This window comes from Culex quinquefasciatus, chromosome 2 (genome assembly GCF_015732765.1).
Source record: "Culex quinquefasciatus strain JHB chromosome 2, VPISU_Cqui_1.0_pri_paternal, whole genome shotgun sequence".
Taxonomy (NCBI): Eukaryota; Metazoa; Arthropoda; class Insecta; order Diptera; family Culicidae; genus Culex; species Culex quinquefasciatus.
The window spans coordinates 224,507,855-224,521,737 of NC_051862.1; the positions used below are offsets into that span (position 1 = coordinate 224,507,855).

General features: G+C 37.0%; 1 protein-coding gene across 1 annotated transcript in view; it reads right to left on the minus strand.

Annotated features, from left to right (window-relative positions):
* Nucleotides 1–10,160, minus strand: part of LOC6047491 (fibronectin type-III domain-containing protein 3a) — a 74,572-nt gene extending 64,412 nt beyond the window's left edge. Inside the window, exon 1 of the mRNA XM_038253736.1 lies at nt 9,931–10,160. The gene's annotated coding sequence lies outside the window, so the exon portion shown is untranslated. The remainder of the gene's footprint in view (nt 1–9,930) is intronic.
* Nucleotides 10,161–13,883: the final 3,723 nt, after the last annotated feature.

The following is a 13,883-nucleotide window of genomic DNA, read 5'->3' on the forward strand; positions in this document are numbered from 1 at the left end:
TAAGTCTAAAGTCATACTTTTTATGGCTTCTGAGCGGTTTTTGTCCCCTAAAACATAAATTAGTTTTTTTTTGTAAAAAAAAGTTAATAAAAAAAATCGGCATATTTTATTTGTTTTTTTTTCTGAATAGTCATCATCACTACCTACAACTTTGCCGAATACACCAAACCGTAGCATTTTTTTATGGACAGCCGCCAAAATTGTATGGAGCGCTCTAAAATTGGTTCAGTCGTTCCGGATATTATTTTCTGAAAAATGTGGTTTTTGCGAAAATCGACGAAAAACGTCATTTTATGGACCACCCTGTTTCGGACGACAGCACCCTAATTGCCAAACAAAAAAACCAGGTCTTATTATTTTGGCCAAAGGACTTCCATGCCAAATTTGAGCCAAATCGGAACACTTTTGATCTGGATCCTTCCTGTTTGACGTGTCATCGTTGTATAGAAATGTAAGAAAAGCTGGATGGACTAATTTAAGCAAAAATCGATAGTAAAGTTATTTTTTCTTTTTTTCAAACGATTTTATTTTCAATAAAACATTCAAAATCCGGCTCTAAATGTTTATTTAAATTTTACTAAATTGTCCAGAAATCTTTTTGCCTTCCTCACCTTACTGAGGAAAGGCTATAAAATCACTCGAAAAACGAAATTCCCTATTTGACCTCCTAGACCCACCTTCATGTATACCTATTAGGGTGGGTACGGATTTTGAAAAGTTCTCAGATCAAGTTCTGGTGTGGTTCCCCTTGTAGGGCATACCCATAGGGACTCTCACGCCAAAATTCAGCTCATTTGGTTGAAAACTGGCTTGTCTCAAGCGGGTTCAAGTTTACATGTAAATTACTATGGGAAATTTTGAATTTTCGTACATTCGCTCCTACAGGCCTGGGGGAACCAGGTAGAAACTTCTAGGATGGCCAGAAATGAGCGGAATCGTCTGGAGAACAACTTTCCATAAGAGACCAGGCCGATTCGTTCAACCCCCATCGAGCTCAACGGCAATACATCCGGGATTTTCGGAACCAACGGTTTTCCCCAAAAAGCATCAAATTTTCCTTAGCATGCTATGAATGTTTTATGAACACCGCGACGCCACATGTCAAACAGCTACCACGTGGACTAGCATCGCCTATAAAAAAAAGATTTTATTAATTTTTGAACTATAGAATTATCATTTATGGTGATCCTGATACTATTTAGCTGTATTCTAAACCTCCAAATAAGAAAAAAAAACTGTTATGGTGCAAAATTTACAATCACGTGGTAGCTGTTTGATATGTGGCGTCGCGGTGTTCATCAAACATTCATAGCATTCATAACATTCAATTTGATGCTTTTTGGGGAAAACCGTTGGTTCCGAAAACCCCGGATGTATTGCCGTTGAGCTCGATGGGGGTTGAACGAATCGGCCTGGTCTCTTAGGGAAAGTTGTTCTCCAGACGATTCCGCTCATTTCTGTCCATCCTAGAAGTTTCTACCTGGATCCCCAAGGCCTGTAGGAGCGAAAGTACGAAAATTCAAAATTTCCCATAGTAATTTACATGTAAACTTAAACCCGCTTGAGACAAGCCAGTTTTCAACCAAATGAGCTGAAATTTGGCGTGAGAGTCCCTATGGGTATGCCCTACAAGGGGAACCACACCAGAACTTGATCTGAGAACTTTTCAAAATCCGTACCCACCCTAATACCTATCGACTCAGAATCAAATTCTGAGCAAATGTCTGTGTGTGTGGTGGGATGTTGATCAAAAAATTTGCACTGGATTATCTCGGCACTGGCTGAACCGATTTGGACCATTTTGGTCTCATTCGATCCGTCTTGGGGTCCCATAAGTCGCTATTGAAAATTATAAAGTTTAGTTAAGTACTTAAAAAGTTATGCTAAAAAAACGATATTGACAAAAGTCCGGAAGATTGTAAAAAGGGTGGTTTTTGTAAGAAACCTCGTCATCTTATACATTTTTAGAAAGGTATTCAAAAGACCTTTCCAACGAGTTCAAAAGATTCAAGATCTGACGACCCTATCAAAAGTTATTAGCACTTAAGTGTTATTTATGAACTTTTCAGAGGCCGGATCTTATATATTTCGGTGAAAACGTTGTCCGGATCTATCATGCGACCTATCGTTGTAAAGGTAATTAAAAGACCTTTCCAAATGTGAGGAAGTCACCAACCACCTTAGGGTGGATTAAGTAACGTTTTTTTTTATAGTTTTCGAAATATTTAGGCCTGGACTGGTTGTCCAATTAACACTCTTGCAAATTTCATAAAATGATAAAACGAAACTATTGGCACTACGCCCCCCGGGGCATGGCCTTCCTCTAACGTGGGATTTCTGCTCCAGCGCCTCTGACGAGACAGGAGAAACCGGGACCGACGTTTTACTTCACCATCCGATAGAAGCTCAGTGGATAAGGCGGGAATCGAACCCGCGTCTCATAGCATCATCGGGATCGGGATCGGGATTCATAAAATGATACCTTTTTGAAATTATATATTCCAAAAGACGATTTAGCAAGCCAAATCTTACCTGGTAAATTCCATCTCGATCGTGCACCAAAAAGTGCATAATTAAAATCAACATTTCATATTTTTTTTGTTTTTTAACATTTTAGTATTATCGTGTTAATATTTCAATTAAAGTTGCTTTGTACGTTGCAGGTGAATGACCCATTTGCAGTACAAAACGATGTTCCGCCAGGTATTTTTTTACAAATACAAAAAAATCTTGCGTCAGATCTTCAGCATTCAACATTTAAAATGTATAAGTTGAAATCAATGTCGTTTATAATTTTTTTTACAATAATAATAAATGTTCTTGCAAAATCGGCACATTTAACCATTCCAATAGCTAACGACGCAAAACACCCCTCACCGCGCCGCCAATCATTCCGTCAAAGGTTACCAAATTCCGATTGTGCAAATTGGTCCCAAACGACGACGACGACGATCTTACCTCTCAATCACCCAAAAAAAAACAAATAGTCAGACGAGTGGTGGTGGAGGTGGTGGGCGAGGGCAATTAGCCAACGAAACCCAAAGGCTTGCAGCAGATGAGACACCGAGCATTGTGGGTTTTGTATGCGCTTTCAATAAGGAGCAGCAGCATCATTGCAATCTGGGTCCGCCGCATTTGCCAGTCTAGAGCGTCTAGAGTGAGGCCATTTGTTCCGAAAGACGATTATCAAAGTGGGAAACTTGGGTGAGGTGAGGGGGTGCAGTCGATTAATTATGTTTTTAATTTCAAACTGCCACGGCCTGGTCTGGTCGGGTCGGGCCAGAACCGCCAAAGAGGAGCAGCTCTTTTTGCAATAAGCGTTTGCGAGCAAATTATTTTTCAGTTTTTCCATATGTTAAAGTCATTATCGTGTCATCAAGCTGTCCACCCCCGCGTCGAACGGAATGGAGGGCATCGCGGATCACCGCCGGAGCCGGAGGTTACTTGAGATCGCGTAAAAGTGACGCCAAAACCACCTTGGCCTCCTCCTCTTGCCTGCGAGGATTCCGAGGAAATGACAACAATAACGATAGATCGCGTCACAGACACTGTAAAGCATCATCACATCGCAGAGGGGCAAGACAGAGAGACAAAAAGAGAGTGAGTGCGGGAAAATTATGTGGGTGACGAGGAAAATCGTTCGATTACGTCAGCACAGGAGGGCAGGCTGCCAGAAAAATGAGCCGACGAGATGATGATGACGTGCCGGAAGGAGTCTGGCTCTGGTTACCTCCCCTTTGATACAGATCGAGTGGGCGTTATCGCAAAGGTAATCAATTATAATGCTTGCTTTTCCTCTCATTCATAAAAAAATCGTTTGTCTTGTGCGTAGTTAGTAAAAATGAAAAAGGATCTTTTACCAGAAAGGTAGAAATTACATAATTCGAAGAAAAGCTCCGGTCTTTTCCAACGTCAACCAGCAAAGTAGCAGCGATAGTTGCTTTTCTTTACTTTGCTGGTCTACTGTCTTTTTATGTATATGGGTCACTGGGAACGACGAATCGTTTGCTTTCCTAGCAAGAATCGATTACATTTACACATTTTTTGTAGGTTTTTTTTAATGCCTTCTGTACACTTTGGTGTCGCTGAAATTTAATGGAGACTGGCGGTTTATTCATGAGCTGGGATACATTAACAAAATTTTAAATTTTTGTATTTTGGGTGTCTTGAGTCAAGTGTAAATTTTAAAATTGCACAGCTGTCAATCGGTTAACGTGAAGACTTCCATCAATGCCATGATTTTTCGTTCAAAGATATAAATGTTGCATCCCTAACAATATTTTGAGAAAATTCATTCTACAAGTTGTTAAGAATAGTGCCCTACACATGCAGATAAATTTTGGTAACGATTATCCCATTCCTTGCGAAGTTATGGAAATCGTCATTAATCAATGATTGCCAACTAGGACGCCAATGACTGTTCCACAAAATTATATAAATTTTGACGCACAATTGATTTAGACCAAAAATTCCTTCAGTGGCTTCAATAAGGCAACAACCGGCACATGCTGATTCATTTTGGTGCAGAAATTCGTTAAATTGGATTCAATACAGAAAATTTTAGAGTGATGATCAATTATCTTCGAAAATGATCAACGGCTTCACCTTAAAGTCAGTCACAAAATGAACTTTGACTGATTTGAGGTCATTTCTGACGTCACGATTTTCTCCTCAATTGTCACTAGGGGAGGGGGGTTGTAGATATTTCAAAAAAAAAGTCTACGTTGTTTATGCATGGTACCTAAGGCTGGAACAAATTTTATTTAAAGTTTTTGTCACCCCCCACACGGAGAAAAAACAGTTCCTAAAATCGTGAAAATGCGTTCATCTAAACGGGATTTATTTTTATGAACACTTGTTTACGATTGTGGGAATTCTTTTTTTTTTATCCGTGCACAAGTCGGCCCAAAAAACGGGGTACATTCTTTTAAAATTTTTTTTGTGGAAATTTAAAGTGCATACAACAAAAATTAATTAAAAATGCTTTCCCCTGCGTATTTTTTGATTTGTAGCATGTTTGGGGTAATTCTAGATTACTTTTTCAAAACAACTAATGCGCCATTATTTTTATTATTTTCATTTTAAAAATATTTAATTTTTATAAATACTTAAAATACTTTTTAAGCATTCAACAAAGTTTTAATTAACACCTTAAATCGGAAAAAGACGTAAAACTTTAAGAAAATTAATAGTTTTGAAAAATCATTGATATTTGATATATTTTCCACATTTGTGACAGTAGCTTAACTTTTATAACGTTTAATAGTAGTTTTTGCAATTCCGTCGTGAAACTACTTACTTTTCCTGTCATTCTTGAACGACGAAATAGCCTACTTTTCTGTACCAAAAATAACAGAATCGAATAGCAACACTTTTCAAAATAAATGCTGAAAAGTAACACTTTTCAGCACTGAAATGGGTGCTGAAAAGTTGAACTTTTCAGCACTTGTTTCGAAAAGTAAAACTTTTCAACATTTTTTTGATTTAAACAATTTATTGACAAAATACATGAAAATTTGACTTAAAATTTCACTCAATGGGTGTTTTTCAGAATTGCAAAAAATGTTGTATGGAACTCGTTGCAAAACTTGATTTTTTCAGCACTCTTCGTATTTATCCAACTCGGTGAACCTCGTTTGATAAATGTACGACTCGTGCTGAAAAAATCTTCTTTTTGCAACTTGTTGCATAAACTACTCACGGTGTATTTTTTCGAGACCTCAATGATAAAAAATTCGGTATGTCTGATATTTGGCACCGTGAAAGAAGGGCTCTTTCCCGACATTTTGCGGTATATACCGAAATATTTCGTCGGGGGGTCTAGTGCAACTTTTTGTTTTGAAGATTTTTTTTACGATTTTATGGGATATTTGTTCAAAAAAGTCACAGGAAATCGGTGCATTCATGTTGATATCATTCAAACTTCTTATGAATATGCCTTGGGGATTCTAACCAACTATATTTGACCAATATTTGACCTCCAATAAAAAAAAACCGAACCAAATTTACCAGATTTCTAGCTTTCTTTGAAATAACCCCAAAATCCAAGCTGGAAACCCCGATACGACCGAAAGTAAATCTTTTCTTTGTACAATTGGTCATGAAATAACAGCAACACATTGCCCGGATACAAATTTGAGCATTAAACAATGCAAAACATAGATTATTTATTTAATAAGCTGTTTATTACCCAATAGGTTCCGAAAATTATTTTTTCAATCCTCGGCCACATAAAACCATTACATTTTTAAACATTTTAGAATCAATCACATTGTAGAAAACAGTTTTCTGAACAATTTCCATAAAAAAGTATCACTTTTGGTTCAATATAAGCAGAGATATGCCCAATTTCCTGAAACAAATAGTGCCTTTTTCCTAAATTTCTTAATTTAATTACCTTTCACACGATGGACTTTGCCTACTGAGATTTGTAATGAATGCTATAGAATAATTTCATTAATTTCGTCAAAACTTGTTCTAATTTTTACGTTTTAATAACATATTATCATCATAAAAAATATCTTAGTAGGCAGTGCCCATCATGTGAAAGGTAATTAAATTAAGAAAATTTTGGAGAAAGGCACTATTTGTTTCAGGAAATTTGGCATATCTCTGCTTATATTGAACCAAAAGTGATACTTTTTTATGGAAATTGTTCAGAAAACTGTTTTCTACAATGTGATTGATTCTAAAATGTTTAAAAATGTAATGGTTTTATGTGGCCGAGGATTGAAAAAATAATTTTCGGAACCTATTGGGTAATAAACAGCTTATTAAATAAATAATCTATGTTTTGCATTGTTTAATGCTCAAATTTGTATCCGGGCAATGTTGCTGTTATTTCATGACCAATTGTACAAAGAAAAGATTTACTTTCGGTCGTATCGGGGTTTCCAGCTTGGATTTTGGGGTTATTTCAAAGAAAGCTAGAAATCTGGTAAATTTGGTTCGGTTTTTTTTATTGGAGGTCAAATATTGGTCAAATATAGTTGGTTAGAATCCCCAAGGCATATTCAAAAGAAGTTTGAATGATATCAACATGAATGCACCGATTTCCTGTGACTTTTTTGAACAAATATCCCATAAAATCGTAAAAAAAATCTTAAAAAAAAAAGTTGCACTAGACCCCCCGACGAAATATTTCGGTATATACCGCAAAATGTCGGGAAAGAGCCCTTCTTTCACGGTGCCAAATATCAGACATACCGAATTTTTTATCATTAGTTTGTTCTAAAAAATACACCGTGTACTATTATGCAACAAGTTGCAAAAAGAGGACTTTTTCTGCACGAGTCGTACATTTATCCAACGAGGTTCACCGAGTTGGATAAATACGAAGAGTGCTGAAAAAATCAAGTTTTGCAACGAGTTCCATACAACATTTTTTGCAAATCCGAAAAACACCCATTGAGTGAAATTTTAAGTCAAATTTTCATGTATTATGTCAATAAATCGTTTAAATAAAAAAAATGTTGAAAACTGTTACTTTTCAAAACAAGTGCTGAAAAGTTCAACTTTTCAGCACCCATTTCAGTGCTGAAAAGTGTTACTTTTCAGCATTTATTTTGAAAAGTGTTGCTATTCGATTCTGTTATTTTTGGTACAGAAAAGTAGGCTATTTCGTCGTTCAAGAATGACAGGAAAAGTAAGTAGTTTCACGACGGAATTGCAAAAAGCATTTTTTGATACTTTTTGCCTTAAAATTTGAAATACAGTCCAGACTCGATTAAACGAAACCTCGATCATCCGAAGTTCGATTATCCGAAGGTTTGTATGGGACTTCGGATAATCCAATCATGAGCAAAAAAAATATTCTCGTTTTTTTTATTTTCTTGCTTTTAACATCAAATTCGAGATCTGCGACCCCATTTTGGTCAAATTTAAATGGTCAATATTCCATCGCCGCCATTTTGGCCGCCATCTTGTATTTGAAAATTCTAAATCACTTTAGAGTAGTTAAGGGGTCATACGTTAGCTCAACAATCAAAAAGAAGACAAAAAAAAATTTTTTTTTTGGATTCGATTATCTGAAGTGAAATTTTTGCCTTCGGATAATCGAGTCTGGGCTGTATTTGTTTGGCCTCATGAATTTTCAAATTTGGTTTCAAAACTGTGTCTCTTTCATGTCTGGAGTCTCAAATCACACAAGTTGACGATACAGATTCTAGATACAGTACTTCATACAATCGAATCATGAACAAAAAAAAATCGTTTTTTTTTATTTTTCTGCTTATAACATAAATTTGAGTTCTGCAACTCCATTTTAGTCAAATTTGAATAGCTGATTGCCACTGCCATTTTGGCCGCCATCTTGGATCTAAAAATTCTAAATTACTTCAGCGATGTTTAGTGGTCACACTTAACCTCGACAATCAAACAAAAGACAACGAAAACAAATGTTTTTTTTTTTGTGATTCGATTATTCAAAGTGACCGAGCCACGTAACGCTCCCGCCTAGTAAGCGGTAGATCGGGGTTCAAATCCCGGCTCGAACCAACACAACTGGTGATCGTTTCTAACTAAGAAATCACTCGATCAAACAGTAATATTTATGTCGTATTTTGTAATTATAACCAGTGACTGTCTTTTCATAAAAAAAAAAACTTTAAAAAATCGAATATTCGAAAAGTCGCCAGGTCAGCTGGTAAGTTCGCAGCTCATCTAACAAATTTATATTTTATATTTTTAAATCTGTTTCGTAAGATGAGACATGTTTAAAAATAAATCTGGACGGGCATCCTCATCAATCAGTAAACTAAAGAAAACATACTTAACTACTCAAATCACGTTTTAAACACTTTTGAGATCGTTTGTCCAGCCCAACCCACGACAAAAGGTCGCCAATTTGACTCCCAATAATCATTTCGCTCTGTTGTAATTAGATATCGTGAGCCGGAAGTACTTAGAGCTACACACAGTGAGCATCAACTGACTGGGCTGGATGTTGTTCCTGCTGCTGCTGCTGCTTCATTTCACGCCATTCATTGCACGATGCACGCCAGATAATACACACATATAAGAAGGGGCTAGACTAATCCGGTATTTGCTTTCAAGCTTGTTGTCGCACATGAGTCATGCGAGTCTCCTCTCAGCTTCACAGATCTTCTTCCAGGAAGTTGGAATTTGCACGCTCGACAAACACTTGTTAATCGTGTATCTCGGGGCCGGCTCTCCAAACAATCAATTTAAATTCATTTGTCAATCTGTTTGAGAGAGGCGGAGATGCCCACATTCCGGGAAATTCCCACCGAAGAATTCCGTCGATCTGCCAACAGCAAACGCGCGCTGGTTTGGCCACAGCAAAAACAACGGGACATTTGCCACTGCCAGCAGCCGGAGCAAGCAGAGGCAACATAGACGAAAATGACCGTGTGGGGAGAGCACTGCACTACCCTTTCCCTTCCTCTTCTGCTTCTTCTACCACCACCCACTTCTACCCACCTCACCCACTGTGGAACATCCAGCAGGGCCAGCCACCCACACCAGGGCAGAAACGCCCACATGTCAACTTGCCATTTTCCGCTCCCGGCCTGGAAAACTCGACCGATCCCGTTCCGCCGGAACATTCACCGGAAAATCGCACTAACTTTTCACAAATCACTAACAATCTGTTCCGGATCCAGCACCGCACACGGCAGAGGGAGAGCAAAAAAAAACTTGCCAACTGGACCGACTTTTTTCCTACTCTCTAGCCTAGCGCCTGGCCACATAATTTTGTCTGGAAATTTTTGTCCACGTCCTCTGCTTTTGCTGCCGTTGGACCCACGACGACACACTCAATGGGACTCGAGTGACGGACGGACGGACAGCGAAAGGGAGGGCACAGAAAAATGCCAAAAGAGAAAGATTGGCCCTCGCACAGAAAGTCCGTCGTCCCCGGACCCCTGAACCCCGGACTGAAATGTTACCATATTTTGACAGATTACTTACACGGATGAGCGCCCTAGCGGCCGGAACCAAACGCAACGAACCACCGGTCGGAGCCCCGAACCATTTTCACACGATACCGCACGGCCACGCGAGCACTACGTTCCGGAGGAATTCGAGAGCTGTAGATTCCGGACAACCCCGAGACCTTTTTTTTTGTAAGTGTAGTGGCGATGACACGAAAGAGTTTTGTGGGCTCTGTGCGATCTGCGACGTGCAAGACTGTGTGCGACTGACGTATCAAACACGGAAAACGCAGCAAGCGCCGCACACACCATCGCAGCAAGTGTGTTGTAAAGTACCTAAGGCTCTCTTTCACTCAATAACTCTGTATGGTAACTCATTTTTTGATCGTAGCGAATAATAAAATAAGCGAGTAGTATTGTAATTTGGTAATATTTCAAACACTTTTTTTTAAATAAATCATTAAAAAATATTACAGTACAATACGTTTTTATTACACTTAAATAAGGCCGTTGCAAATATTTTTCAAAGTTTATGTCGCTCCCCCCTTCAAAATTGGTCCGAAAAATCAGGGGGCAAAAAAATATTTTTTCAAAAAAATATCAAAATTTCAATAAAAATAGAAGTCTAATCAACTGAGAACAATCTAAAATGCCCTTTTCTGCATTGATAATCATATTTAACATGTTTGGACTCGCTTGAAAATATTTTGAACTTTTATGAAATTACAATGTACAGCACCGCAAAAACTTTTGTTCTCGCAAAATAAAATTTTCGTCAGTACTTAGAAATTTGGGAAATCAATGATTGCAAAACAACTGGACAGGTGTATGATGCATTTTAAAACACTTTTTTCGTTCAAATGTGGACACCGTGGCCCGTAATTTCAATTTTTAACTTTTGTTATTTTTTTGCCCCCCCTCGACTTTGATCAGAGTCGAGGGACATAAACTTCAAAAAATATTTGCAACGGCCTAAATATGATGAAAGATACACAAAGTCGAAATTTGTTAACAAATAAGGTGAATAATATAAGTTTTAAAATCTATATTTTAATATTACAGGGTACATTTATGGATTTTTTTAAAGGTCATATACACAACATTAAATGTTTTATTTTGTAGCTTTTTCGGTGTTTTTGGGTATGCATTATTCTTGCAGTAATTTAACTATTTTTTTTGTTTTAATGAAAGTTTTTTAAATATATTTTCGAAATGTTGATTATTGTTGCATTGGCACGAAGCACCCGGAATAAGTCACGGAAGTAAGGCATAATGCAATGAATCGAGGTTTGCCAAGTGTATAGGAACTTGCAGATTCAACGCCGAAGTGCGACAACCGTACGGAGTTCCGTGCACCGAATGCACGGCCAGGATAACCAGTATCATGACGTTATTTGCTAATCATCCTCGCGCTCTCTAGTGAGCCTGCCGGAAATGTTGACCGTGGGGATGGTTTTCCGATGTTTTGCTTTTGGGCACCATCGCAGCGCAGCCCCGACGCAAATGTACCGAGGCAGAGGATTGTGGTCCTGGATATAAAGATGAACGCAAAATTATAACCAACTTCCGAATCGGAAGTAGAAGTAAACCTACCTGTCAGGTGAGGCCGAATGTTCCGCAACGGCCGTTGATCGATCTCGAGGAGAGTTTCTAATTCGTACTGCTGCGGGAAAAAAACTGCTGCGGGAACCTGTTCCGAAAATGTCGACGAATGCACAGAAGATGCCTTCTCCCGACCTGACCAGACTAAAGAATCATAATAATGCAAAAGTCATGCGTGTGCATGAATGTTTGCGGTGCTCAAACAAGGGTGCTCATTTTTTGACAGATAATCGTAGGGTGCTCAGTTGCTCGTGTCCTTACTTTTTATTAGGTAAAATCACCCTTCCAAATCGAAACCGAGGGGTGTTACATTAAGCTTAACGACAGCAGCACCATCTGATGAATCGACAACGAACTGTTAGGGTAACAGTGCCTATAGCGTGACCGTGTTGGACTTGAGATAGATCAACAGTTGATAAACGTACCGCCATCTTTGAAATCCCAATGACATTCCTCTTCAAAAGGGGGTGGTACGATGGTTGCGTTGTAACCTGTAGTTTCTTGACAAGTCTTTTGTAGACACTCCTGACGCAGCACAACCGCTGCTGATCATTAACCGACCCACTGACCTTATCCATTTCCGTCGTGTCCTGGCGTGCTCTGATCCGGACTCCGTCAACCGGTTCTAGCATAATTTAATATCGCATCGAACAATGTGTTTTAAATGCATTTTACACCAGAGTATACTCTACTATAGTTCTCTACGACTTTGCAAATTGAGTTGGATGGAACTATGCATTCCCTATTTCAATAGAAGCAACTTTGCATCATTAGTTATGCGGAATAATAGGTACACGAAAACAAATAAATTTTTTTTAACTTTGTATTGCTAAAAGTTAAATGTCAAAAACACGATATTAAAAATTGAATATTTTTCTATTATTTTGGGGATTGAAAGAACATCTTCTGAGCTATTGTGCGTAAATGTGAAAAATCTGTTTAAGGAAATGTGATTTTAAAAAAAATGTTTTTTTTTTCAATATCGAAACTCTGAAAAAAAAAATATTTATAAATAACTTTTAAAGCAAAATCGAATTTGCAATTGAAAAGTACTATTAAAATGTACCGTTTTTAAGTTATACCTACTTCATTCTGAAACAGAAAGAATCAGAAATTAGTTTCTGATATACAGCCTCACAAAGAATTCGATTCGATGAAAATGTTTTTTTTCTAGATGTCAACTAACCTTGGAAAATTGGTCCGATTTTAATAGTTAAAATAGAACTTACGCAAAATTTATGATCCTTCCAACTAAAATATTTCCATAAATTTTATAATTTGGTCTAATCTATGAAGTTAAAACAATCTATTTGTTCACCTTTTCAGAAGTAAAGCTTTGTAAAATTTGAACGTTTTTCTATTGAAAAGATCCCATAATTTCACAAAAGTTTCATTAACAGTACCATAAATGTTATAACTAAAACGTAAGTTTGTTAAAAAATTTGATTTAAATTTTTCAAATTCGCTCGAGGACAAAAAATATGTTGCTTCGTCTACAGTAGGAGGTACCCATAACAAGAGATCGAGTTGCAAACACATAGATATTTGTCCTTATTTTGAAATGGCTCTCTAAAAAAATATCTAGTTACGTAGCTTTGTTGTTGTAATTTACTCTGGAAAAAGGCTAAATGATTCAATGTTTACTACTAAAGTTAAATTATTGTAATACAACTTTATCTTAGAAACGCCTTCTGCTAAAATCGTGAAAAATACGTCATAATCTTTTTTTTACTTTTCAAGATTTTTCCCATGAAATTAGGTCGTTGCAAATATTTTCTAAAGTTTATGTCCCTCGGCTCTGAGCGAAGTCGGGGCAAAAAAATGATATAAAAATTGAAATTACAAGCCTAGGTTTCAACATTTGGATGAAAAAAGTGTTTTAAAATGCATTTTACTCGCGTCAAGTTGCTTTCTAAAAATTTGTTTTCAAAATATCGATGTATTGACGGACATTTTTTTGGCGAAAAAAAAAAAACTTTTCGTGCGACTGTACATTGGTATTTCATGAATATTTAAAATGTCTTCATAGAACTTCAAACATGATAAATATGATTATAAACGCAGAAAAATGCATTTTAACTGGTTTTGGTTGATTAAACTTTAATTTTCATTAAAGTTTTGAAGTTTTCAAAAAAAAATGTTTTTTTCTCCTTGATTATTAAGGCCAAGTTTGGAGTGGCGGTCAACATAAACTTTGAATTTAAATTTTCAATGAAAGAACTTGTAAAATCGATCATAAATTTAATTTAAAATTGAAATCAAAACGTTCTAAAATATATTCTTGATCATTTTAAAATCAACTTAACATTTTTCTCTTAAACTCTTAAAGAGTCTTAATTAATTATTCTGATTAATTTTGAGGAGAGAAAAATATTAAAAATCTTATCT